The sequence below is a fragment of the Papio anubis genome, chromosome 19 (assembly GCF_008728515.1).
Source record: "Papio anubis isolate 15944 chromosome 19, Panubis1.0, whole genome shotgun sequence".
Lineage (NCBI taxonomy): Eukaryota > Metazoa > Chordata > Mammalia > Primates > Cercopithecidae > Papio > Papio anubis.
This window is the reverse complement of record NC_044994.1, coordinates 10,432,389-10,458,996: the sequence shown is the minus strand read 5'-3', so window position 1 is coordinate 10,458,996 and position 26,608 is coordinate 10,432,389. Positions and strand designations below refer to the sequence as shown.

Here is a 26,608-nt window from a genome sequence, read left to right as displayed (position 1 = left end):
CTTAAAAGTGTGGTTCCCCAACATACCTCCTCGCAACTTAGATTCGGAGATTCGCTAGAGATTGTGGAAGAGAATGGCCGTTAAAGACGGGGAAGAATTAATCATCTCTTTGCTTATAAAGATTTCACCATCTTAAACAAACAAGCAGGAAGCAATGCAATAAAGTACAAATGCCGTTAAATACATGACACTCATTCCATTGTCATCGGGCAAGTCTTTGGGGTTTTGTGTCAGTCTGATATCGGAAGATGGGCCAATGTGAATAAATGGCTGTTGAGGAGCACATGGGATGGCTGAAATTAATTGTTTCCCACTAAGAATAAGTTGTTTGTCTTAGAGCACAGTTGTCATTATAGCAGAGAATAGTCAGTAGGCGGATCTGTCTTTGGCCAAACCAAGGGACAGACTGGAACTTGTACTGCAGGAAACCTTATTCCAGAAAACAGTACGTGAGCCTGAAGTCCTGTGGGAAGTGGTCGCTGGGTCTACCCCACGTGGGCTGCTGGAGGAGCTGCCAACAGGGTTCAGCTAATTCCTGCTTGGCAAAAACAAAGCAAAACAGAAACTTAGACGAGGTCCCCACTTCCTAATGTACACTGGAAAATGCTGAAATTGAATGCCCAGCTAGGCTGTCTCTTTGAGTTGGATACATTGTCAGAGAGAGAAGGTACTATCATCCGACCTTAATCTCTTAGGAAGATTGAGACCTCATCGTCTATGGCCAGCAGTCAGTGACATCAGAACCAAGCAAGGTTTCTATACCTTGTGGGAGTGATACAAATTAAGTATTCAACTCCGTTTGAATGCATTTGTTTAAAATTAGAATTGAGTTATTAGTCAGGAATATTTTATTCATCTTATACAAGAACTGCATGTGTGGCTTGCTATAACCGTAAAACTTACTGGTGACAATTTGGAGATAAATGAATTTTTCATTTCGGGAGGTAATGCATTTTTGTTTAAAAGATGGCTTGTTTTTTGTTTTCTCAAATTATTCTAGCTGCTTGGAAAACCAAAGGATGATTTAATTGTTCTATTTGACCAAAACTCAGTGAAACTTGGTTGTCAGTGGGGAGTGAATCGCCTCCAGATTAGCAGGTTAATGCAAGGCAGTGGGAGTGCATTTTTGCCACCCAGTGAGTAGGACAACAGAATTGTTACAAAAAGGGACAGATGTTTCTGTTGTTTTATTAAACGAAGCCAAAATAAGTGGCCTGGGTGTTTTTCTTCAGTAATAACCATGTAAACAATTCAAGTGCATTTTTACATTTTAAGTACTGTACTGTAAATGTGAAGTTTAAGAAACAAAGACAGACTGAGTTGATGAACTTGAAAATCTTGACCTTAGTTTCAGCAGTAAATTCAGTCTTAACCTTTTTCAGTATCTTTAGGGATGGGACTGAATGGTTTACCTTATTTTTCAACTGAGGAATGCTTCCTAAGGTTTCTTTTTTGTTTGTTTGTTTTGTTTTGAGACAGAGTCTTACCATGTCACCCAGGCTGGGATGCAGTGGCGTGATCTTGGCTCACTGCAACCTCTGCCTCCTGTGTTCAAGCAATTCTCATTCCTCAGCCTCCCGAGTAGCTGGGACTACAGGTGCGTGCCACCATGTCCAGCTATTTTTTTTTTTTTTTTTTTTTTGTATTTTTAGTAGAGACAGGGTTTCAACATGTTGGCCAGGCTGGTCTCGAACTTGAGCTCAGGCAATTGGCCTGCCTCAGCCTGCTAAAGTACTAGGATTATAAGTGTGAGCCACCGTGTCTGGCCCCTAAGTTTGGAGAATTGGTGGATGAATGAAGACAAAGAAAGGAGCTTTCTTTTTATACTTAACAAGGAGGAATGGCTGTTTCACATGGAATTGCTCAATTTTTTTCTGAGGAATCCAGAAGCCTGAGTCACCTGGGACCTGTGGAAGGAAAGTTGAGTTTTTTATTATTATTGTTTTTTAGAGACAGGGTCTCACCGTGTCACCCAGGCTGGGGTGCAGTGGCACCATCATAGTTCACTGCAACCTCTAACTCTCGGGCTCAAGCGATCCTCCCAGCTCAGCCTCCTGAGTAGCTGGGATTACAAGCACAAGTCACTGCATCCTGCTAGTTTTTTATTTTTATTTTTTTAGGGATGAGGTCTCACTACGTTGCCCAGGCTGGAAAAGAAGGTTCTTCAGAAACTCACCCTAGAGTGACTGAGGGAGAATTTGGGAGCAGTGTTGGAAGTACAGGGCTGGAGGTTGGCTGAGATGCTGGAGATAGAAATGCAATTCTGCAGTTGAGAGTGACAGACAGGTTGGCGTCATTGAGGCCTTGACATGGTTGAGCAGAGCTGAGTTCTTAGGAACAGTGGAGGGGAAGGAAGAGGAAGAGCCAGGCAAGGAGAGAGAGTGAAGCAAAGATATTGGTAGAGGAAACCCCATCTTAGAGACTCAGGAGAAGTCCTGGAGGCTTCGGGCTCCAGAAAAGCCATGGGTTAGTGAGCAGGAAGCAATTGTTTCTGCGGAAAGAGACTATTCAGGTCAGTGGGGTGCAGGCATTGTAATTTGTGTGAGATTGAGGGAGTGAGTCATGAAGAAACTTAGTTATGCAGAAAACGATATGATGGGAAAAAGGCTCTGATGGGAAAAAAGGAGATAATTACTTAGAGAGAACTCTGGGCCAGGCAGGGTGGCTCATGCCTGTAATCCCAACATTTTGGGAGGCCGAGGCGGGAGGATCACTTGAGCCCAAGAGTTTGAGATTAGCCTAGGCAACATAGTGTGACCCCATCACTATAAAAAATTTTTTTAAAAAATAGCAGGGCACAGTGGTGAACACCTGTAGTCCCAGCCACTTGGGAGGCTGAGATAGAAAGATTGCTTAAGGCCAGGAGTTCGAGGCTGCAGTGAGCTGTGATCATGTCACTGCGCTCCAGCCTGGGTGATAGAGTGAGACCCTGTCTAAAACAGAGAGAGAGAGAGAGAGAGACAGAGAGAGAGAGCGCTCTGCCTATCTGGGGACAGAAGTAAAGTAGCCATAGAGAGAGTGCTCCAAGACTGAGGGTGAAACCGCTGGGAAATGGGGTGTGATGGAGGTACTCATTCAAATAACAGGAGGAGGGCTTCTGTGCCTGGCCATGTGGTTGGGCCCTACCAGCCTCCTTAGCTGTAGAGACTGACTGCAGGCCGCAGGTGCCTTGTCAGAAGGATGAGATAGTGCCCCATTTATATGTATGAAAAGCCTTAGATTCCAGATTGTGAATTTGAATATTGTTACGTGAAACCAGGAATAAAAGGGTTTTTTGTTTTTTTTTTTAAATGATAAGTGGGCATTTTAAGTAATGACTTTTCTGATACTATAAAGTACCTTCTATGTGCCAGGCCCCGTGGTAGGGCTTTCCATTCCATATATTAGTTTATTTAGTTTCTGCAACAGCCCTTCAGGTTGAATGGTATTATCTCCATTTCACCAAGGAGAAAACTGAGATGAGCCATTCCCTAAGTTGCCTGTGATTGTGTGAGGGTAGCCACTGAGCCGCCTGCTAATCCAGGGCTCTGCAGACTGCCCTCTGTCTCTGTAGCAATGGGAATGTGCCCGTTTGTTTGTCTGAGTGTGTGCTTTCGGTAGGTTGCACAGTACTCAACTACTAAGAGTATTTACACCTTCTTTCATAAAAGGTAATTCTCATATAAAAGTGTTGAGAAAGCATTTCCGTGTGCATTCACGTGTGTGTGCGCGTGCATGCACGTGCCTTTAACCCTCTCGTTACTGTGGGTCATTTTCCTATGATGCATGAACTGTCATTTTTCACACTATACAGTTTGGTGGCTTATTTTAATGAAACACTGGCATATTGGACTGTTTAAAGCTGTTATTAGAGAGGCGAGAGTTATCGGATATACTGCATGGACCAGTGAGCTTGACCACTTCAGGACTTCCACACGTATGTTCCCGAGCTCAGCTGCCAGCATGAAACTTGTCACAGGGGAATGGTGTTAAAAAGCAGGCTTCCAGAAGAAGAATTTAAATCCCAAGCCCTAATGGTTGTGATACTAGTCTTATATGTAAGTAATTGTGCAATAATAATTCGTTTTTTCTTTTTTGAGATAGAGTCTCGCTCTGCTGCCCAGGCTGGAGTGCAGTGGCACCATCTCAGTTCACTGCAACCTCCGCCTGCCGGGTTCAAGTGATTCTCCTGCCTCAGCCTTCTGAGTAGCTGGGATTACAGGTCTGTACCACCACCCCCAGCTAATTTTTGTATTTTTAGTAGAGACGGGGTTTCACCATATTGGCCAGGCTGGTCTCCAACTCCTGACTTCAAGTGATCCGCCTGCCTCGGCCTCCTAAAGTGCTAGGATTATAGGCGTGAGCTATTGCACCAGGCCTGCAATAATCATGCTTAACACCTATAAAGATTCACCATCACTTAGGAATTTAAGATTGGGATGTCTTCTCTCTCTGTGTCTCTCTCTAGTGCACAGGTACTAGACGTGAGGAGGGCTCTGGATCCTCCGGGCACAGGATTGCTTCAACAAAACATGATTTGTCTTCCCTCCATAAATTCCTAAGGGTGGCTCAGTAGGATCTCAGGAGGAGGAGGAGGAAAGGGTCACCATCCCCTGGGAGATAAGGAGAGGATGCAGAAGGGCCTGTGGACTCTAAATAGCACACACCTGCAGGCTGGGCATTGACCATTCAGTCCTAATTCTCAAGGTGGGTGTAAGGCTGGTTTTCCACTCCTGAGATAATTGTTTTACTTTCTACTTCTACATTCATAAAGCCAAATCTCTTAAAAATTTCATTGTATTGGGGAATTTTTCCAATTCTAAAAACTCTTGGCAGCTTAAACAGTCTGGTAGACTCTGCCACCCCCCAGCCCTTAGGATATTCCCAGCGATCGCCCGTCAGTGTGGTGGATGCAGCCTCTGAATCTGGGCTCTCCGGAGTGGCTGTAAAGGTGGAGAGGTTCTGCCTTGGTCATGGGCTGGTTTTAGGGACAGGTATGTGGAGACATGGAATCGAATGAGTTGGAATTCTTTGTATGAGGCACTGGGCAGGTTGACATCCGTGGGATTGAGACTGACCGCGGTGGGAATATTTCCTTAAGGAGCATCATGAGAATGTGATGAGCCCCGCCACATTCATTCTTCTCCATTCTTACAGCAACCCTCTGGGGTCATTACCCCCGTTTTACAGGAGGGCAAGTAGTTAGGAAGCAGCAGAACCTGCCTCCAAATCCAGGCCTGTTATTTTCAAACCTCACACTCCTCCCACTCCACACCCAGCAGCCCCGGGAGGTCTCAACCCACAGCCGGGCTGAGCACGCTGCGGGTGCATGTGTGATGCCCAACGCAGCGGGTGCTGCATTGCCAGCCTCCCTGGCGGGGTGGGAAGGCAGGAGGGAAGGGCCTGACATGTCTTACAGCCTCCAATACCCATTGGTCATGTTTGGATGTACGGCTGGTAGAAAACAGCACGGTCTTTCTTCTCTTTATTGGACTGGCGTTGTTTTCTTTCATGCGTCCCAATTGTCCTACCGTCTCCTGCTCAGCCTGATGGTTTTCGTATTGGAGGCACTGGGAGGCGTCCGGCCCACAGATAGGCTGCGTTGTTGGTGAAGACATCCAAGGACCCCAGAGGTGGGGCAGGACTCTTCCCTCTGAGTTCACTTTGCCTCCAAACTCAGGGCTGAGTTTCTGTAGGGCCCAGAGTTTTCTCTTTCTGACACCACACACTGACGGGCTTATCAGCATCTGGCCACCTCCTCCTCACCCCCTCGTGGCCTGTGTTGTATCTTGGTGGAATTTTTCCTATTAGCTCTTTTTCTAAAAGGATCTCATCAGTCAGGGGAGGGATCTGGGTGGGGCCAACACAGAGCCTGTGCTGCTGAGACAATGCCCGCCAGGAATTTGCAGCAGGTGTTGAGTTCTGTTGAGTTCAGAACACCTCTAATCCTCCTCAGGTTCCGAGGGGAGCAGGTGGTTGTTCAGTTGGAAGAAAATTTGTCTATTAGGGAATAACCTCAGCCAGGAAATGTGGCTTAAAAACACACACACACACAACATTTGGCTGGGCGTGGTGGCTCATGCCTGTAATTCCAGCTCTTCGGGAGGCTGAAGCAAGAGGATCGCTTGAGCCCAGGAGTTCAAGACCGGCCTGATTAACATAGTGAGACCTTGTCTCTACATAAAATAGAATAAACTAGCTGGGTATGGTGGTACATGCCTGTAGTCCCCGCTACTGGAGAGGCTGAGGTGGGAGGATTGCTTGAGCCTGGGAGTTGAAGGCTGCAGTGAGCCATGATTGCACTACTGCACTCCAGCTTGGGTGACAGAATCCAAAAACAAAACAAAACAAAACAAAACCCCAGAATAGAACATGCAAAGCTGCGGGGGTCTGGGGGAAGAAAATGAGGGCTTACATCTTCTAGAGTCCATTTTCTGTTTTCTACATCTCCAGGAACAGAATAACTTTCAGTTCAAAAAGTACCTTTTGTGTATAGCTTTGGGGAAATTTTTTTCCCTTCAGCTTTTAAACAAAAGTTTCGCCATCAATTGGCTGTTGGGAGGCTTGTTCCTTGGCATCGAAGGTAACTTGGAGTCAGCTGAGGAGGACTGAGCTCGTGTCAGACTCCTGCATGGGAGGGCTGGAATCCCAGGCTCCAATCCTGGAGAGCTGCAGGCTGTTGCTATTTTGAGTTTCTTTCTTTGGGTTTCCATTCCTTATTGGCCCCTTGAGGCTGCTCCCCTAAAATCTCCAGACCTTCCTTTCAAGTTTCTTATTTCTCTTGTTCCCGTCTCCTTCCTAGGTTCCCGGTGGAGGAGATGCTCTGCTTGCAGGGCCCTTTGGCTTTTCCAGAACATTTCCGCACCATTATTTTATTCTTATCACAAGTTCAGCCAGGAGACTAGGTAGGGCTGAGACTGGGGTGGTGGAAAAAGAACTTCATGCTTAGGGGCTACACTTTCTACCTTTGTCCCACAGAACAGAGAATAGCATTCAAAGAGAGGTAATGACCTTACAAAAAACAACTTGCTTTTTGTTACAGCTTGTTTTAATTAAGCCCTGTAATTGGTCTTCCTCTGTTCATCTGTTCCACCCACATTGGCACGTGGTATTGGAGTTAAAAACCCTGAGGTAGCCAGAAAAGGGGAGGCAGGTGGGGGCAGGCTGTAAAGAACGCAAACAGGTGGGAGCTTCAGGGCTGTCGCTTCCAGGTTGGGCGGGTGGCTGGCGTGCTCTGGAAGAGGAGATAGAAGAGTTGGCCTGAAGCTTGACGGCTCCCACCACCAAGCTGTGTGACCACAGGCAAGTCACTTAGCCCTTCTGAGGCACACTTTCCTCACGTCTACATGACAGGGCTGTGGGGAGGAGGCCCAAGGGCTGGAGCACAGCTGACAGAACTTTTAAAACTTGCGCTGTCACACTAATGTAAGGCACACCTGGCAGGCACGTCTGGTGAACACTCACTGTTTTCGTTGTCGATTTGGAATGTTGTTGCCTCACAAAGTTTTTATCTTTGAAAAACTTTGGGTTTGAAGTTAATGCTTACTGACACATTGGAGAAAGGCTAAAGTGCTCACAATTGAAATAGTTAAATTTGGTGAATTAACATAATAATGACGCTGACTTGCCTAAGATGAACTTTAAAAGATTAAGTGAAGCTCAGCCGGGCACGGTGGTGTGTTCCTGTAATTCCAGCTACCCGGGAGGCTGAGGCAGGAGGATCACTTGAGTCCAGGAGTTTGAATCCAGCCTGGGCAACATAGTGAGACCCCATCTCTAAAAAATAAAGTAAAATTTAAATGTAAAAAAACTGAGTGAAATTCTTAGCGATGACATTGGAAGCCAAGTCAGCAGTGCAGTCTCTTTGCGGGAGTGCACATAAGTGGTTATGGTCAAAGTCAGTGCTGCAGTGACCCGTGAGGATTTCTTACTGATTCTGCAGGTGTCTGTGTGCCTGGAGTAGGCCCGTAAAGAAAGGTTAGCTAGATGTTGGATGTTGCTGTGAGTGGTGGTAAACTAGTGCCAATCCCCAGGTGATCTATCCCACAGCCACTGATGTGTTCCTTGAATTCTTTTAGAAAAAAATCCTTCCTCATGTGCCTAATATTAAGTTGTTACTAACGTGTGCTGCGTGTACATAATGAAGCAGGTGCCGCATCCAACAGTTACACAGAACTTTATATCCTGTTTTTAAAAATCGAAAACAGATAAACTATACCAGTGGTGAGATTCCTTCTAGTCCGCCACACAAAAGTTCTGATTTATTGTTGGCTGCATGACTTTCTTACTGCTCAGCGTTAACTGCTTCCATCCTTGATGAAGTAGTTTTCTGGGCTTAAAAATAACAACAAACCACTTGATAACATGGTACAGCTGAGCATGACTTCTTACAAAGAACCATTTTCCTGGGAGAACCGAGGGAGGAGCCCCTCATTTTCCAACATGACAGCAGTTCACACTGAAGGAAAAAAAATGAAACGACTAAAACTAAACATGCTAATAAGTTTTCTTCTTTCCTTCCTGTTTTAAAATGGTGATGGGTGCTGAAACAAAGTAGAGAGCGTTCAAATGAGCCAGATTCCTGGTTCGAAAGTGCTGTAAAAGCAAACGTTTCTGGGTGTGTCACTTAGCAGGACCCAGAAGGACTCAGCTGCCCTTTTTTTTGTTCCACCTAAGAAAATATTAGAAGATGAGGGAATACGCCTAAGAATTACTCTCTGCAGTGTCAGCCTTTCAGGACAATGTATTTTATTATGTGTTTGATTAAAAGAAGTTTGGTTAAAGAAAAACAGTGTAGGTGAAGCTTTTTAAGTCGATCATTTTGATGGAAGAATTTGCTGAGACTTTGCAGCTTTTCCCCAACTTTTCCTATCTCTGTGCACCTTTGTGATTGCACAGGTTCTACCTAATGCGCGGCTTTCCTTAGGTTCTGTTTTACAGAGATTTACTTTCAGTCCATAAGACAAGGCACAAGATGTTTTTCCCTCTTACTTGAAGTGGTTTCCCTACATCTGCTCGACAGGGATGTTGTGAGAGGATAATGAGGTAAAGACCTAAAAATGTTTTCTAAACCATAGTGGTGACAATGCTACTTGTTTTTCTGCTAACTGAAGCTTTTCCACATATCTTGAAACGGAGGAGGAAAGCCGAGGGGGCGATTGCGACAGAACTTAGGGCGTGGGACGAGTTTCGCAATCCAGCCCTTCTTGGGAGAACCTTTCTCCGTTAAAGCGACTCTGGCTTGCGTTTAGCCTCTGAATGAAGGACTGGAGCAGAGAGGCATAGTCAAGCCTTTCTTAATATTTCACACATTCCAGAACCTTGAGTCCGGCCTGCTGTGCTGACGGTGCTCAGGCCTGGTTTATGTCAGGCGTCTCCGACCTTGGAGATCTTGGGCAGCTTTCAGCAGGAGCAGCAGCCTGTTGGTGCCAGGAAGCAAGGTCAGGGCCCCCACTCCGCCACGATGGGCAATGCGCCCTTTCCCATCACAACAAGTTTCATCACCTCCTGGCCACTCTCGAGATTTGCGAGTCATTCTGTTGCATTGTTGCTGAAAATAACTGGCAAGGCAAGGCACAGATCTCCTTCTCACAGCCGGTGCAGGGGGAAAGCAGAAATGTCGCTGTGTCTCGTGTCTGGAACCAAAGAGCAAAGCACTTTCTAGACACTCCTTGTCAGAATCGTTACCGGAAAATGAGTAATCCCAATTAGGAAGCGCCTTTTGTTGTATTTTCTTTTTTGTTTCTTTATGTTTTTTTAGCTCCATAGGTTTTTGGGGGAATGACTGGTATTTGGTTATATGAGTAAGTTCTTCAGGGGTGATTTGTGAGATTTTGGTGCACCCATCACTTGAGCAGTATACACTGAACCCAGTTTGTAGTTTTTTATTTCTCAGCCCCTTCCCACCCTTTTCCCCTGAGTCCCCAAAGTCCATTGTGTCATTCTTATGCCTTTGCATCCTCATAGTTTGGCTCCCACTTATGAGTGAGAACATAATGTTTGGTTTTCCATTCCTGAGTTACTTCACTTAGAATAATAGTCTCCAACTCCATCCAGGTTGCTGCGAATACCATTAATTCATCCCTTTTTATAGCTGAGTAGTATTCCATCATATATAGTTTCTTTTTTATCTTTTCTCTTTCTTCTCTTCTCTTCTCTTCTCTTTTCTTTTCTTTTCTTTTCTTCTGATTCTCACTCAGTTGCCCAGGCTCTGGAGTGCAGTGGTGCCATCTTGGCTCACTGCAATCTCCGCCTCCTGGGTTCAAGTGATTCTCCCACCTCAGCCTCCCAGTAGCTGGGATTACAGGTGCCCACCACCATGCCCGACTAATTTTGTATATTTAGTTGAGATGGGGTTTCACCACGTTGGTCTCAAACTCCTGACCTCAAGTGATCCACCCACCCCAGCCTCCCAAAGCGCTGGGATTACAGATGTGAGCCACCACACCCTGCCCTATACCACAGTTTCTTTATCCACTTGTTGATTGATGGGGATTTGTGTTGGTTCTACATTTTTGCAATTGTGAATTGTGCTGCTATAAACATATATGTGTAAGTTTCTTTTTCATATAATTACTTATTTTTCTCTGGGTAGATACCCAGTAGTGGGGTTGCTGGATCAAATGGTAGTTCTACTTTTAGTTCTTTAAGGAACCCCCACACTATTTTCCATAGTGGTTGGGCTAGTTTACATTCCCACCAGCAGTGTAGAAGTGTTCCCTTTTCACCACATACATACATGCCAATATCCATTATTTTTTAGTTTTTTTGATTATGGTCATTCTTGCGGGAGTAAGGTGGTATCACATTGTGGTTTTGATTTGCATTTCCCTGATCGTTAGTAATGTTGAGGATTTTTTCTTTTTTTTTTTTTTTGGCCATTTGTACATCTTTTGAGAATTGTCCATTCATGTCCTTAGCCTACTTTTTGATGGGATTGTTTTCTTCTTGCTGATTTGTTTGAGTTTGTTATAGATTCTGGATATTAGTCCTTTGTCAGATGTATAGATTGTGAAGATTTTCTCCTACTCTGTGGGTTGTCTGTTTACCCTGCTGAGTGTTCCTTTTGCTTTGCAAAAGCTCTTTAGTTTAATTAAGTCCCACCTATTTATCTTTGTTTTTGTTGCATTTGCTTTTGTGTTCTTGGTCATGAAGTCTTTGCCTAAGCCAATGTCTAGAAGGGCTTTTCCAATGTTATCTTCTAGAATTTTTATAGTTTCAGGTCTTAGATTTAAATCCTTGATCCATCTTGAGTTGATTTTTGTATAAGGTGAGAGATGAGGATCCAGTTTCATTCTTCTACATGTGGTTTGCCAGCACCACCCATTTGTTGAATAGGGTGTCCTTTCCCCCACTTTATGTTTTTGTTTCCTTTATTGAATATCAGTTGGCTGTAAGTATTTGGGTTTATATCTGGGTTCTCTGTTCTGTTTCATTGGTCTTTGTGCCTATTTTTATACCAGTACCATGCTGTTTTGGTGACTATGGCTTTCTAGTATAGTTTGAAGTCAGATAATGTGATGCCTCCTGATTTGTTCTTTTTGCTTAGTTTTGCTTTGGCCGTGTGGGCTCTTTTTTGATTCCATATTAATTTTAGGATTGTTTTTTCTAGTTCTGTGAAGAATAATGGTGGTATTTTGATGAGAATTGCATTGAATTTGTAGATTGCTATTGGCAGTATGGTCATTTTCACAATATTGATTCTACCCATCCATGAACATGGGATGTGTTTCCATTTGTTTGTGTCATCTATGATTTCTTTCAGCAGTGTTTTGTAGTTTTCCTCATAAAGGTCTTTTACCTTCTTGGTTAGCTATATTTCTAAGTTTTGTTTTTGTTTTTGCATCTATTGTAAAAGGGGTTGAATTTGTGATTTGATTCTCAGTTTGGTCACTGTTGGTGTATATCAGAACTACTGATTTGTGTACATTAATTTTGTATCTTGAAACTTTGCTGGATTCACTTATCAGTTCTAGGAGCTTTTTGGAGGAGTCTTCAGGGTTTTCTAGGTATACAGTCATATCATCAGCAAACAGTGACAGTTTGATTTCCTCTTTACTGATTTGGATGCCCTTTATTTCTTTCTCTAGTCTGATTGCTCTGGCTGGGACTTCCAGTACTATGTTGAATAGAGAAATGGTGAGAGTGGGCATCCTTGTCTTATTCCAGTTCTCAGAGGGAATGCTTTCCACTTTTCCCTGTTCAATATTATATTGGCTGTAGATTTGTCATAGATGGCTTTTATTACATTGAAGTATGTCTCTTGTATGCCAATTTTACTGAGGATTTTAATCATAAAGCCATGCTGGATTTTGTTAAATGTTTTTTCTGCATCTGTTGAGAGGATCATGTGATTTTTGTTTTTAATTCAGTTTATGTGGTGTATCACATTTATTGACTTGCATATGTTAAACCATCCCTGCATCCCTGGTGTGAAACCCACTTGATATGGTGGATTATCTTTTTGATATGCTGCTGGTTTGGTTAGCTAGTATTTTGTTAAGGATTTTTTGCATCTATGTTCATCAGGGGTATTGGTCTGTAGTTTTTGTTTTTGTTATGTCCTTTCCTGGTTTTGGTATTAGGATGAAATGATACTGGCTTTGTAGAATGATTTAGGGAGGATTCTCTTTCTCTGTCTTGTGCAATAGTGTCAGTAGGATTGGTACCAATTCTTTCAATGTCTGGTAGGATTTAGCTGTGAATCCATCTGGTCCTGGACTTTTTTCTTGTTGTATTTTCAAAATGCTAATATACATCTGTGATGTTTTGTGTTATTTTACACAATATGTCAGTTTGAAGGGAGTTTTTTGTTTTTTTAATCCTGTTTGGCTTTCTTCCTTAATCATTGATCCAATGCCTTTAAAAGAACAAAAGTAAACATTAGACCTGAGTTCTCAATAGGCGGAAACAATTGGTTATGTGTATGAAGAGTAATCTGATACATTTTTAAAAAAACAACTCTAGTTAAACCTTCATTCTGAAACTTTGACAAAGACTTAATGATGCTGATTTTAGTTTCTATGTAATTGAAATACATTATTGCATAGTCAAGAAAAGACTCTCTGGTACTTTGCTTTCACAGATTTAAAAATATCTTAATGCAGAAATTACATAGTTTAAAAAAAGCTTAATTGAAATATAATTTACATGAGTATGCCACATATTTGAAGTTGTACAATTTAATATTTTGACATATATACCCGCAAAACCAACATCACAATCAACATATCCCTAGCTAATCCCTCCCTCCAGTTTCTCCCCATGTACGCCCTCCCTGGGAACGGCTGATCCGCTTTCCCTCACTAGGGATAAGTTTGCATATTTTAAAGTTTTATGTAAATAGTCATACAGGTTGTACTCTCTTTTGGCTGGCTTCTTTCATTGAACAGAAAGATTTTGAGATTCATTCATGTTGTATGTATCAGTAATTGATTTTTTTTTTTTTTTGAGATGGAATCTCACTATATTGCCCAGACTTGTTTTGAATTCCTGGGCTCAAGTGATCCTCCCACCTCAGCCTCCTGAGTGGCTAGGACTCCAGGTGTGTGCCACTGCACCTGGCTCTAGTTGATTACTTTTTGTTGTTGGATAGATTCCTGTGTGTGTGTGTGTGTGTACCATCATTTGTATATAGTAGCTGAACACATATGGTGAAATACAGAGTGGCAAAATAACTTACAGTATACTAAGGATACTTCTCGGAGTTTCTGAAGAACAAGTGAGATGGGAAATACATTACAGATATAGAGCACTAGATAAAATAATAATGGACCAGACGTGGTGGCTCACACCTGTAAAATGACACTTTGGGAGGCTGAGGCAGGCGGATCACTTGGGCTCAGGTGTTAGAGACCAGCCTGGGCAACACGGCAAAACCCAGTCTCTACCAAAAATACAAAAATTAGCTGGGCATGGTGGTGCACGCCTGTGGCCCCAGCTCCTCAGGAGGCTGAGGTGGGAGGTTCGCTTGGGCTGGGGAGGTTGAGGCTACAGTGAGCTATGATCATGCCACTGCACTCCAGCCTACGTGACAGACCCTGTCTCAAATAAGTAAATAAAAATAAAAGCATGATGAAGTAAACATTTCACATTTATAGCCCTGGAAAATGTTGGATTAAGGATTCATAATTAGCATAAGCCATTTTGAATTGGCAGAAAGCTCAATAGGCTTGAAAGAAGACTTATTATTTGAAGACTGTTTGTTTCATTAAACAAATATTTTTGTGCAAGGCCTACATGTGGCCCAGAACTAGCTTCTACAGGGATACAGTAAGGATCTTTCTGTTGGCTTCCGGAAGTTCACATCTAGCAAGTGAACTGAAACATAAACATAAATAATTCCAACATCAAAGGTAGGAATGAGAATTACAGTAAGAGAAACACAAAGTGCTGGGGGTGTTCAGAGGTGGAAGAAAGTTATTTCCAGCCAGGAGGAATCCGAGAACTTGTTTGCAAGTGGTGACGTCTTAGGACTTTGAAGGAAGCTTCTAGTTGAATATATGCAGATGTGAGAGAAGGCCAAGGTCAGCGTAAGCCAAGACGCACGAGCAGGGACCTGGAGGCGGGTGTCCACAGGGGGTCATAGATCAGGACATAGGCAGGGTTGGTTCTCCTGAGAGCTTCGAGGGAAGGATCTGTTCCAGGCCTCTCTCCGTGGCTCGTAAACGTCCGTCTTCTCCCTGTGTCTCTTCACATCATCTTTCCTCTGTGTGCCTGTCTCTGTCTCCAAATTCCCCTACCCACCTTTTTTTTCTTTAGCTACCCTGTTAACTAAATTTTCCCCGTTTTCTAACAACACCAGGCCTATTGGATTAGTACCCACTCTAATGACCTTGTTTTAACTTGATCACCTCTGTCAAGACTGTATCTCCAAATAAAGTCACCTTTTCCAGTACTGGGGGTTGGGACTCCAACATATCTTTCTTGGGGGCACAAATTCAGTCCATGACACTGTCGTTGGGAGTGTGGACTTTATTATCCATGCAAAGGAGGGTCACAAATGCTTTCATTAGGGACATCATCAAATTTGGTTTTTTCCCCCCTTTTTATGGAGAATGGGGTTTTGCTGTGTTGCCCAGGCTGGCCTCAAACTCCTGGGCTCAAGTGATCCTCCTGCCTCTGCCTCCCTAAGTGTTGTGATTACAGGCGTGAGGCACCACACCAGGCAGGGACACCATCAGAGCTGTGCTTTCAAATGCTAACCAGCTGTGTGTGCAAAATGTATTTGGGTTGGGGGACTGGGTGTGGTGAGGGGCACAGGAGGGACTCACTCAGGAGACTCACAGTCTGTGCCAGAACTGAGGGGGATGCCCAGCTGGCAGTGGAGGGAGTGAGCACTGGGCCGGGGACCGCAGCTCCTCCTGCACCACAGGTTCTGAGGACGTGGAGATTTGGCACTGAGCAGGGATCTGTGTGCTCCTCTGTTGAGGGTATTGCTAGAAAGAACCACGTGTTGCAAAGGAAGTTGAATTAGTTCATGGCCTGTCATTTGGAGGTTATGGCAGGATTGCTTTTATCTGAGAGACAATCAGGACCTCATTATTCATCACCTGATGGTCAGAAATTAACTATAACCGTTCATGTGAGCAGTGGAGTCCATTATATGGAGGGAATCCAAGTTTTTATTGCAAATGTTTGCCTTATGGTAAATAAATACACTGTATATAATTTTTGTTTCTGTAAAGCTTTATTGTTTCAAAGCTTTTTCCTTTTTTATTCTTTTAATGTCTGGGGGGCAAAAGAGGAGCAAATATTATACATCTTAGTTGATATTTGAGGTAACTGAGGATTAGAGCAGGGTTGGGTCTTGTCTGATGTGACTGATCTTTGGCCAAGCTGGGACTAGTGCACCTCAGTTGTTATGGATGATAGAGATATGTTTATTGTTCGTACGGTTTCCATATTAGCATAATTGCTTCATATTGAATACTGATGGCTCAAGAAAGGCTGTGGTGCCCGGGTACCACCTGGTAGGCATCCAAAGGATGCTGCTGTTGCTTAATGAATGGATGAAAAAGCAAGTGCTTTTAGCTTGTCTTTTCTTCTGCTAAGAATCATGTGATCCGGGTTGGGTTTTCAATTTTCAGTCATGGAGACTATAAATTTGAACAACTGTCCATGGCTTGTATTTTTAAAATGGAAATTGTGAGAGATATAGTCTTTGAATTTTTTTTTAAACATAAAAAATTCATATGGGGTCTCACCATGTTGCCCAGGCTGGCCTCGAACCCTTATGCTCAAGTGATCCTCCTGCCTCGGCCTCCCATAGTGCTGGGATTACAGCCATGAGTCACCGTGCCTGGACTGAAAATGGTTTTTAATACTCTATGAAAAAGCAGTAGCTTGCAGCTAAAGTGATGTGATACGGTAGATTCTAATTAAATCAACCAAAGTAATGATATAAATTGTAATGTAGATTACTCACTTGGCATCTCAGTGTGACCTTTACATGTTTTTTGCCAAGCTGTGACTGTCTCTGATCTATGACACAGCTTTCAAATTGTGAGGCTTCATGTCATGCGTTAACGAGAGGATACAATGACCAAAGATGTAACTGTTCTTTGAAAAAGGTGAATACTAAACACACAGGGAATTGTTTTTCATATTAACTGTGTGGCTTCTTTGAGAATCCCGTGCCTGGTTTTATATTTTATTTGTAAAAATTGATTGAGGCAAAGTGAAGTCTTTTTGGGTCACGGGCCAGCTTATGCCCATGTTTATTATTTATTTTATTTTTATTTATTTATTTATTTTTTTTTTTGAGATGGAATCTCGCTCTGTTGCCCAGGCTGGAGTGCAGTGGCCGGATCTCAGCTCACTGCAAGCTCCGCCTCCTGGGTTTACGCCATTCTCCTGCCTCAGTCTCCCGAGTAGCTGGGACTACAGGCGCTCGCCATCTCGCCTGGCTGGTTTTTTGTATTTTTTAGTAGAGACGGGGTTTCACCGTGTTAGCCAGGATGGTCTCGATCTCCTGACCTCGTGATCTGCCCGTCTCGGCCTCCCAAAGTGCTGGGATTACAGGCTTGAGCCACCGCGCCCGGCCTAACCCACAGATCTTAAGTGTTTTATTTAAATAAAACAACAAAATAATGCAGATTATGTGATTTAAAAAAAAAACCAAAGACTTAATTTTAAAGAAATGGGAAGCAAGCCACCTATATTTAAAACTTATAGGCCAGGGCAGGGCATGGTGGCTCATGCCTATAATGCTAGTGCTTTGGGAGGCCAAGGCAGGTGGATCATCTGAGGTCAGGAGTTCGAGACCAGCCTGGCCAACATGGCAAAAACCCATTTCTATTCAAAATACAAAAATTACCCAGACATGGTGGTGCATGCCTGTAATCCCGGCTACTCAGGAGGCTGAGGCAGGAGAATCACTTGAATCCAGGAGGCAGAGATTACAGTGAGCCAAGATTGTAACACTGCACTCCAGCCTGGGAGACAGAGAGACTCCATCTCAACAAAATAAATAGCCGGGCGCAGTAGCTCATGCCTGTAATCCCAGTACTTTGGGAGGCCGAGGCAGGCGGATCACGAGGTCAGGAGATCGAGATTATCCTGGCCAACACAGCGAAACCCCATCTCTAATAAAAATACAAAAAATTAGCTGGGCGTGGTAGCGAGCGCCTGTAGTCTCAGCTACTGAAGAGGCTGAGGCAGAATGGCATGAACCCAGGAGGCAGAGCTTGCAGTGAGCCGAGATCGCATCACTGCACTCCAGCCTGGGCGACAGAGTGAGACTCTGTCTCTAAATAAATAAAGAAAAATTTAAAAAATGAAAAAAATTGTGAACAGATGTCAGTTGGGCTCCTCTTCACCTCAAAAGTCTATATATGTGTCTCATTCCTCTGGAAGTACAGCAATTGGGGCAGCCCCAAATCTTCCCTGTAGACAGGGACGATTCCCAAGGCTTAGTGTCCTGCAGCTTCCCGAGTTCTGTGCTAGCTGTCTGAACCACTCTGGGTTGGCCTTGATGTGAAACCTTGTACCCTCAAGTTCTCTAATAGAAGTACAGTCGCACAAGTCTGCAAAAGTCGTGAGGACTTTACTGATGACTGTCACAACACAAATGACTTAAAGGATATCATAGTTGTCCCCAACCTTAAAAGTCTGTTGGCCACCCTGATTCGTCCTGGAGAAAAGCTCCTCTCTCCGTCTTACTCCCCCATGGCCACCTCCTCCATCACCCCTCACATTTAAGAGCAAATAAACACATTCAGGTTGTATAATGGTATATATTAGTAGTTGATTACCTTTTTCTTTTTAAGAGACGGGGTCTCGCTATGTTGCCCATGCTGGTCTCAAACTCCTGGGTTAAGCAATCCCTCCTTAGCCTCCTGAGTGGCTAGGACTCCAGGTGTGCACCACTGCACCCAGCTGTAGTTGATTACTTTTTGTTGTTGGATAGATTCTGTGTGTGTGTGTGTACCATCATTTGCTGAAGACATGATGACACACAGAATGGGGAAAATAACTGCATCAGTTCTTCTCTTTATCTCACTAAGCAGCCCCCTCCCCTCCTTGGTACTGTCTATCCCTCCAGCCCGGAGATGGGTTAGGTTCTGGCACTTTCTTCCAGAAACGCCATGCTGCTCCTGAGCAGAGTGCAGGTGAATGAAAACGTCTGCACCTCGCTACGTGAAGTGTGAATTTCGAAAACGTAGTAATACTGTGTTAGCCTGGACTATGGAAGAAATTTGAAACCAGGTTATAGTGTTTGGGTCCTTTTCCTTCCATATGGTCATACATTAGAACAGAAATGTAAGTGTCCCTGTGTTTTCAAATCTAGATATTTTTAAAATGAGAATAAATTTGCCGAAAGGAAGAAACTATGTTTATATCTGCAAAGAAACTCTTAATGTCTCCAGATTTTCGATGCTTCTGAGTGACTGGCACCAGGTTACAGGCGTGGCCTGTTTGAGAGCTTGTCAGCATCTGTGGCCTTCACCCAAAGGTCTGAAATTGATTCCAAAAGGGATGCCACGGCCACTTGTCTTGATGTACAGGATCTAAAAACAACACTGAGAACAGTGGATGGTCAGTTCTCTCCACCTCCTAGGTTCAAGTGATTCTGAAGCTGAATCACTTGATTGAGCTGGAGGATGTGGCACCTGGGAAGAGAAAAGCACGGGGTGACCAAAGTCCTTGAAGAGGGAGGGTGCCGGTGCTGCAAACCAGGGAAAGGCCAGGTCAAGGGATAGGCAGGAGAAAGAATGTCAGTCATTCTTGTGACTTTTGTAGGAGAACTTGGGCCATTAAAAAAGAAAGGAAATAATCGAAACAGAGTTGCTCAGCAGCTCTAAATAGAAAGGGTCGGATCCCAAGTCCAGGGAGGGAGGGTCGCTTCGCGGTGAGCACCGCGTTAATGGCTCAGGCCAGCAGATGTTCTCATGGCCGTGCCGTGGGAACACTCGGGGAGTTGATGAGGGAGGGATCGTGAGACCAGTGTTCTGTGATTCTGCCTCCAGGAATGAGGAAACATGATGTCAGTTTCAGATGGGATAGTATAGAATGTATTTGGCTGAAACAGCCTGCAGCAGCAATAATTCTTTAGGAGGATTCGGGCCTCCACCAAGTCTTGGATGGTTCAGCCATGCCAGTTAGCTAAGGCTCGTGGGATGCCCCATGCTCACTCCCTGCCTCCCCACGCTTAGGGCAGTGCCTTGAGTTTTGGGATGTGTCTCCCACGGTGGAAGGCATGCAATGAGCTGTATTTCATGGGGCTGGGCGCAGCCTGCACTTGGAGATGATGTCATTTTTAGCCATGTGAGTTTGCTCAGAAGGAAGGTCCTGCTCTCCTAGTAAATCTAAGAATAACAACTTCACTGTCTGCTGCAGCCAAGTTGGGACCAAGCCTCGCAGCAGAGCTGCTGTGGTTTTCTTTCATCACCTTTCTTTTGGACTGTAGAATCGCTCCGTCTTTTGGGATATGGGGGGTGATAAATTGTGGGGAAAACTCCTGTTCCTTACACTATATGATCAGGGCAAAAATACTGAGAAGTGAAAAGGATTTCAGATTTTTTTTTTTTTGAGACGGAGTCTTACTCTGTCACCGAGGCTGGAGTGCAGTGGCACAATCTTGGCTCGCTGCAAGCTCCGCCTCTCAGGTTCAAGTGATTCTTCTGCCTCAGCCTCCTGAATAGCTGGGACTACAGGCGCCTGCCATCACACCTGGCTAAGTTTTTGTATTTTTAGTAGAGACGGGGTTTCACCGTGTTAGCCAGGATGGTCTCGATCTCTTGACCTCGTGATCGGTCTGCCTCGGCCTCCCAAAGTCTGGGATTACAGGCGTGAACCACTGTGCCTGGCCAGGATTTTAGATTTTAAAATCTAGCTTGCCATGATAAGGAAATTAATTCAAGAGGAAATGGAAAAATAAGCAGCTTGCAATTGTGGTTTCTCCAGTACATATATCCTTTGTACTGGGAAACAGTTTCCTGTAGAATATTTTCATTTCGAACACACTGCATTGGTCTTAGATCTGTTATTTTAAAAATATGTACAAAGCTACATTATAATCTGATTTTTATCAGGGCTCTTCAATCTTTTAGATTCATTGGATACATTTTGTGTTTCAGAAATACATTTGCCCAAGCATTCTGGCTTTTAGAATTTAGATGAATTTTCCTAAAAGGCCAAGTGAAATATTTTCACATTTCTTTGCTTTCATGTTATTAATTTCTCCATGTAGAGATCTGATTAAAATATGTAATGTAGCAGAAAGAGATAAGATGAAAATTCTGATTTTGGCACTGGATGTGCTTTAAGCTGCAAGAAGGTCCTTTGGTTCCTTGACTTTATCTGGAGTGGGAGACTTTCAGACTGTGGAATGTTTGCATTGGAAGGGATCTCAGGGGTCAGAGTGCACCTCCTAATATGCAGAGATTGGCTTTAGAGATGCACGTGGTTTCAAATGGCCAATTTTTGACCGTCAGTAGGACAAAGTGGATTCAATGGGAAGTGTTTCTTCCACTGGACAGAACTACTTTTCCTTCAACCTAGTTTTGAAATCGCTTCCTATTTCAAACTTTATAACCTCTACTGCCCAACATGTTTAGCAGTGTCAATAAATATAAAAAGCCCTCTTTTTTTTCTCATACCACATCGTCCAAGAAAAAAGTTTATTTTTTATTCATTGATTGTTTGTTTGTTTTACAAACAAAACATTTATCATAAGTAGTTCCTAGAAAATCAGTCTACTGGCTGGGTGCTATGGCTCACGCCTGTTATCCCAGCACTTTGGGAGGCCGAGGTGGGCAGATCACTTGAGGTCAGTAGTTTGAGACCCACCTAACCAACATGGCAAAACCCCATCTCTACTAAAAATACAAAAAATTAGCCAGGCGTGGTGGCATGTGCCTGTAATCCCAACTACTCAGGAGGCTGAGGCAGGAGAACCACTTGAACCCAGGAGGTGGAGGTAGCAGTGAGCTAAGATCGCACCTCTGCACTCCTGCCTGGGTAACAGACCCATGCTCCATCTCAAAAAAAGAAAGAAAAAGAAAATCAGTCCACTGTTCTGTGAATTTCTAAATTAGAACGCTGAAGTCAACTTTGTAAAAGTGAGTTGCTGTGGAAAAAGGAAGGAAATTCTGACACGCCACGACCCGGACGAGCCTTAAGGACATTATGCTGAGTGAAATAAGCCAGTCGCAAAGAGACAAATACTCTATAATTGCACTTAAATGAGGTATAAGAGTCATCAAGTTCATAGAGAACATACAGTGGTGGTTTCCAGGAACTGAGGGCAGAGGGGAACGGGGAGTTGGTGTTTAATGGGGACAGAGTTTCAGTTTGGGAAGGTGAAACAGTTCTAGAGATGGTTAGTGGTGATGATTACATAACAACATGAGTGTGCTTAACACCGCAGAATTGTATGCTTAAAAGTGGTTAAGATGCTACATTTCAGGTGGCCGGGTGCGGTGGCTCACGCCTGTAATCCCAGCACTTTGGGAGGCGGAGGCTGGCAGACCACCTGAGGTCAGGAGTTCGAGACCAGCTTGGCCAACATGGCGAGACCCTATCTCTACTAAAAATACGAAAATTAGCCAGGCTTGGTGGCAGGTGCCTGTAATTTTAGCTACTTGCGAGACTGAGGCAGGAGAATCACTTGAACCCAGGAGGTACAGGTTGCAGTGAGCTGAGATCACGCCACCGCACTACAACTTGGGTGACAGAGTGAGACTCTGTCTCAAGAAAAAAAAAAAAAAAGATGCTAAATTTCATGTTATATGTATTTTACCAAAATTTGAAAAGAATGAATTACGGTGGCTGGAATGAACTACTGCTCTGTGGAAACAGTGCAGTAGCGGATTCCGGGTAACCCAACCCAGTCTGCCCTCTGATGAGAATTGGAGTCTCCTGGAAATGCTCATTTTCCTTCTTTGGGGTGGGCAGTTCTTCCTCCTGGCCTGGCTAGGGTACTTCCTACCATCCCTGCGGAAACACCTCCTTTCTGGTTTCTTCCTCCATCCTCTTGGCTCTGTTCCAGTCAATACTGTGTTCCCCAAGACACGAATGGAGCAAGAACAGCTGGCTGCAGGCCTCTGGGGGCAGTCAATGACTAGAACGAGAGGGATTTAGTAGAAAGTTGGCTTTCCCTCTCCGGAGAAATCCCGTTAAGCGAGGGTCCCCAGGGGGCACCAGGTTTTGGTTCTGTGCAGTTTTAGTAGCCTGTGTCAAAATAAAACCCAGGTCAGTGCCATAAACACAAGGACGGCAAGGAGTCTTGCCTTGTGGAGCAGCTGGAGAGATGGTCCCCTGGGATGATTCCCTCCGGGACATGCGGGTATTTTCAGGGAAGATTCCGTTCATAGGTCTGGAATGGATGTGGGGGGAGAGAGAAACAGGTTGATGGGGGTTAGGGATCGAGATGTGAACAGAGGCGTGCCTGCTGCTGATGACTCAACAGTCTCATGTATCCCCAGCGCAGCCCTGTCAGGTAGAATGTTGTGCGATGATGGAGATGTTCTCGCTGCCCAACACTGCGGGCGCGACCACTGCCACTTGTGCTGTTAAGTCTGTGAAATACGCCTAGTGTGACTGAGGAATGAAATGTTCAATCTTAATTGGTTTAAGTGTTAAGAGCCACATACAGCCAATGGCTGCCTTATTGGACAGCACAGCCCTAGGTCAGCTCTGGCGTGATTCTCGTCCAGATCATTACAGCCTAAGGATCCCGGAGCGTGACTTGGTTCTGGAAAGACTCGGGAATTCACACCTGCTTTGATTAGACCTGAGGATGACTCTGGGTTTACAGTATGGACACTGGACCCCCTAAAACCTGCTAGCACAAGATGACTGGTCATTAATTGTTTGATTAATTAATTATTGATTTAATGTTTTGTGGGGGTTTTTTTGCCACAGTTTTACTCTGTTGCCCAGGCTGGGGTGCTGTGGTGCCACCTTGGCTCACTGCAACCTCCACCTCCCAGTTTCAAGCGATTCTCATGCCACAGCCTCCTGAGTAGCTGGGACTACAGGTGCACACAACCACACATGGCTAATTTTTTTTTTTTTGTATTTTTAGTAGAGATGGTGTTTCACCATATTGACCAGGCTGGCCTCAAACTCCTGACCTCAAGTGATCCGCTGGCCTCAGCTTCACAACATGCTGGGATTACGGGTGTGAGCCACCATGGCTGGCCTAAAAACGGGGATGTTTTTTGAGAAAGGATGATGGAATGTTATACAGCACTAAAAAGAAATGAATCATGAAGCCATGGAAAGACAAGGAGGAAATTTAAATACATGTTAGTAAGTGAAAGAAGCTGATCAGAAAAGGCTACAGATAGCCAGGTGCAGTGGCTCACACCTATAATCCCAACACTTTAGGAGGCTGAGGTGGGAGGATTACTGGATCTCAGGAGTTCGAGACCAGCCTGGGCAACAGGGTGAGACCCTGTCTTTACAAAAAATAGAAACAAAAATTAGCCAGGCATGATGGTGCATGCCTCTTGTCCCAGCTCTTCAGAAGGCTGAGGCTGGAGGATTGCTTGAGCATGGGAGGTCAAGGCTGCAGTAAGCTGTGATTGTACCACTGCACTCCAGCCTGGGCAAGACAGCAAGACCCTGTAGAACAAACAAAGAAGAAAAGGCTACATACTGTATGATTCCAACTGTATGACATTCTGGAAATAGCAAAGCTATGGAGATAGTAAAAAGTTGAGGGATGAATAGGTGGGGCACAGAGGACTTTTAGGGCAGTGAAATGCCCTGTACGATACTCTAATGGTCGATCCATGTTATTATATATTTGTCCAGATCTACAGAATGGACAGCACCATGAGTGAACCCTGAGGTGAGCTATGGAGTCAGGGTGTCGATGGTGTGTCACTGGAGGTTGGGTTCATCAGTTGTAACAAATGCACCACTCTGAGGGGGACATTGATAGGGAAGGCTGTACGTGATGGAGGGAAGTATATGAGAAATCGATGTACCTTCTCAATTTGTCTGTAAGTCTAAAACTGCTCTTAAAAGTTTGGCTGGGCACCGTGGCTCATGCCTGTAATCCCAGCACTTTGAGAGGCTGAGGCAGGCGTATCACTTGTAGTCAGGAGTTGGAGACCAGCCTGGCCAACATGGTGAAACCCCACCTCTACTAAAAATACAAAAAAAAAAAAATAGCTTGGCGTGGTTGTGGGTGCCTGTAATCCCAGCTACTCAAGAGGCTGAGGCAGGAGAATCACTTGAGCCCAGGAGGCAGAGGTTGCAGTGAGTCAAGACTGCACCACTGCACTCCAGCCTCGGCGACAGAGGGAGACTCCGTCTACCCCCCACCCCCCAAAAAAGAAAATTAAGTGTATTAATTTGATAGATTTATTTTTTGAGGTAGGGTCTCTGTCGCCCAGGCTGGAGTGCAATGGGTGTGATCATGGCTCACTGCAGTCTCAACTTCAAGGGCTCACATGATCCTCCTGCCTCAGCCTCCCAGGTAGCTAGGATAAGAGGTGTGCATCACCATGCATAGCTAACTTTTAAAGATTTTTAGTAGAGATGAGGTTTTGCTGTGTTGCCCAGGCTGGTCTTGAACTCCTGAGCTCAGTGATCCTCACTCATTGGCCTCCCAGAGTGCTAGGAATACAGGCATGAGCCACTGTGCCCAGCCTGGTATATTAATTTTTTTAAATGGAATGTTATAGTGAACAAAACCAACAAGAATTCTATCCTCATGGCGCTTACAGTCTGGCAGGGAAGACAAACACAGAGTGAGCAAACACAAGTGTGAACTGAGGGTGTGTTAGGAAGGAGGTCTCAACTTGAGTCAGTAGAAGGAGTCTTTGTGGGGGTGACGTCAAGTGGAAGTACTGTCATTTTATCACATTTTAACAGGGACACTTCCAGTCATATGGTCCCTGGACACTGATACAACTTTTCCAGGCCTTTTTTTGTTTTTGATACCTTCCTTCTCATTAGAATCTCCTGGGCCAGTCCAGTGTCTTGACACAGTGGCTGAACCCATAAAAATGGGAAACCCTTGTTTCACCTCCAAAAAGGGTTTTAGAGGAAGAGGCGGGGGAAAGGAGACTTGGCTGGAATGGGGGAGAGTTCACAGGGGTGAGGCGGCAGGGCAACAGGCCCAGGGTTACAGCCCCAAGGACCGCCCCCGCCCATACCCAAGGCAGCTGTGGACAGGGCTCTCCAGAGGGCTGGGGAACTATCACAGTCACAGCCGAGGCTGGGAAGGGAGCCAGGGCTGCAGCTCCTGCTCCGCTCTGCAGTCCGCCCCTGCAGCTCCACCCAGCCCTGCTGCCTTAACTGTTCCTCTGGCTGCGGGTCCCTCGGCTTGGCCACCCCCACGCTGCAGTTAGTTGACTGATTCTGGATCCAGTGAGCATCTCCCGTGTGCTCGCAGCCCAGGGGCCCCTGGGGATGCTTGGGCCGCCTGCCTCTGTCATGTCCCCTGCCTGGTCCTCTGGCTCCCAGGCCTAATACGAGGGTGGCCGATTCCCTGGAGGGAGGAAATGGAGCCTGGATCTGGGGCTTCTCCACTCTGGCTGCACTTGACAACGACTTGGGGACTTTTAGAAAGGTACGAGCACCCTCCACCAATTAAGGCACAATTTTCCTGAAAATTCCTTGGCATTTTCTAAGCTCACTGGCTATTTTCCTGCAGTGCCTTAGGTGATGAAGAGGGTGACCCAGAATCTTCCTTGGTTGCTCCCCATCCTCTAGGGAACCTTCTAGCTGGCTACTGCCTTAGTGGGAACCCCTTTCTGCTGGGAAAATCCCAGTAGGGATTTGGGATTGGACAACCCTTTCATCTCCCCTTCCCCCTGAGCTCCCTCCCAACTGAGCCTGAGGGCTGACTAGCAGGCCCAAGGCCACCTCTGAGATCCAGCCTCGTCATCACCATGCGACATCCCTAGGGAGCTTTCCCACCGCAGGAGGTGGCTGCTGACGGGTTCCAGCTGTTGGTGCCAGCCAGGAAGGCCTCTTCCCCACGCTAGACTTGAAAACTTGTCAGGAGCGCCTCCACCTGAACTCCCTTGGCCAGAAACTCAACAGCAGGCAGATTAGACGCTGAGCAGGAGTGGGGAACATGTGTAGAGTGGGAGGGGCAGGGGCTCTAGGGAACTTTCCTGCATTAGGAGCTGGGGAGCTGGCCCCAAAATAAAATTCCCTTGAA

At 45.0% G+C, this 26,608-nt stretch overlaps 1 protein-coding gene across 3 annotated transcripts in view; it reads left to right on the top strand.

Moving 5' to 3' along the window:
• Positions 1-26,608, top strand: part of EMILIN2 (elastin microfibril interfacer 2) — a 60,177-nt gene that overhangs the window by 1,413 nt on the left and 32,156 nt on the right. The window lies entirely within an intron of this gene.